We start from the raw sequence: 2,303 nt of genomic DNA on the forward strand, positions 1-2,303 counted from the left end.
AAAAAAAAAAAAAAAAAAAAACAGTCCAGAGCCGGGCGGTGGTGGTGCATGCCTTTCATCCCAGCACTAGGGAGGCAGAGGTAGGCGGATCTCTGGGAGTTCGAGGCCAGCCTGGTCTACAAGAGCTAGTTCCGGGACAGGCACCAAAGCTACAGAGAAACCCTGTCTTGAAAAACAAAAACAAAACAAAACAGTCCATAATAATTCATAACACAAGACTGTTCTAAAATGAAATACTGTAATAATGAAGAGATAAAGTGATTTTTTTTATTGGAAGAACATGGAGCATTGTAGGAAGCAACACTTGCTTTTGTTGCACATGTCTTCTAACAGCTGCTTTCAGACTGCTTGGTCTTTTGGTCTGGGTCAATTTAATGGTGGTGGCTTCCCCACTGTTATTAGTATTCATGGGCACACTTTGGGTTTTAGTACTTAGAGCTAAGTATTGCAATTTAAACTATTTGGAGATTCAGATGCAGCAATAACCAACAGCCCCCTTCAGTGTCTGCTCTGAATGTGCTCCAGTGCTTTCCTATCAGCCTGAGCAGCCCCAGTCTTCACACTGTTGCAGACTTTGAGGTGTGTATACAGTGTGCCCTAGAGGGTCCAGATCTCCTTGGCACGCCAGTACTTTGTAGACTTTCTCTCTCTCTTGGTGTTTTCTTCTATTCTGTGGCTTCCTGGTTACATTAGCTTAAGGTAATTCTTTTTGTTCTTCTGTTATGGAACTGTCAGAGGCATCAAATAAAAATATCTAATAAATACGTTGAATTTAAACTAAAATAAACATCTTGAATTGGTGTGCACACAAGTAACTCCAGCATTCAGGAGGCAGAAGCAGACGGAGTATAAAATTGAGAACATCCACAGGTTCACAGCAAGGTCAAAGTCAGCATCAGCTGTGGACTGAGGTCCTGTTAAAAGCAAGAACCAACAAACAAAACCTCAGAGCTCAAGGATATGTGTGTCTTAGTTTTAGAGATCTTTCCTAGAAAGTGCAGAATAATTACAGTGATCTCAGCATTGAAAAAAAAAAAAAGCTCCTGTAAAACGAATGCCTTATCTCAGTGAATATATGCATTAACACCTCAGTTTGTAGCCATGGTAGCATGAGCTTTTCTGGTTCAGTTTCAACTCCAGTGAAACCAAAAGAAAGATGCCACTTGATCAACTAGAAGATATCTCAGTTTTTTGTATGTGATAAACATTTAAAAGCAATGGATATGAAGTAGAGAGTTTGAAGTGTGTAGGTTTGGGATAAGAAAACCTTTTTGGATTACTTTCTTTTATATTATTATGTTATCTTCTTTCATGTGGCTTATAATACATGCACTGTATTAATAAGATGTAGATCTAGAGTTAATAATGAATGGTTATAAGCATACGAATTGACCACTTGCAATTTGAAAGTTGGAATTGGGCTACAGTTCTTACAGTTTGGAGATCAACACTTAAATGAGATTTTATTCTGGAACTTTTATTTATTAAGATTTGTTTATTTCATTTTATATCCTTATGTGTTTTGCCTGCATGCATGTTGTGCACCACTTGCTTGCCTGAGTCAGAAGAAGAAAATGGAGTCCCTGGAACTAGTTACAGATGGTCATATCACTATGGAGAATCAAACCCACGTTTTCCACAAGAGCAAATGTGCTCTTAAGACTGAGCCATCTCTCCTGTCCCTGTTCTGGAGACTCTAAAACAGATAACAACATGGTGCAGCTACCATAGATATATGTTGGATGGAGAAGCAGATTCTTGGCTATTACATTTGGGATGAAATTATTCAATTGCTAGATTAATCTTTTAACATATTCATGTAGATATAAATCATACTATTTATGGTTTATATATGGTTTTACATCCATGGGGAGGTTGTAGAGTGAGCACACACACTAACATTTCTATACATGCATGCATGCATCAATCTGTGTATGTGGAGTATAATAGTGAACTTGAATATACTTTTGTGCACACCTTTTCTTACAAGACCCTGTGTCAAGGTAATCGTTTTTTATTTGTCAATCACAAAGCTACTTTTAAAGTACTGAATTATATTAATTTGATAAAATAATGACACTAGTAACTGGACCAAATAACTATCATAAACACCAAAGGTAAGACTGTTGATTGAAATTATAGAAACTGCCTGTGTGTTGATGATGTATGGTAACACTGAGGCCCTTGATTTCCATTGCATGGGAAAGGATCGCTTTTAAAACAGAAATTCCAAAAAAAGGATCACTACATGGTCATCTTGGAAAGTTCATGATTGTCACAATGTGTTGCAAATAATATTTTTT

Source organism: Alexandromys fortis, unplaced genomic scaffold (genome assembly GCF_014885135.2).
Source record: "Alexandromys fortis isolate MF-2015 unplaced genomic scaffold, M_Fortis_MF-2015_v1.1 scaffold_695, whole genome shotgun sequence".
Classification (NCBI taxonomy): domain Eukaryota; kingdom Metazoa; phylum Chordata; class Mammalia; order Rodentia; family Cricetidae; genus Alexandromys; species Alexandromys fortis.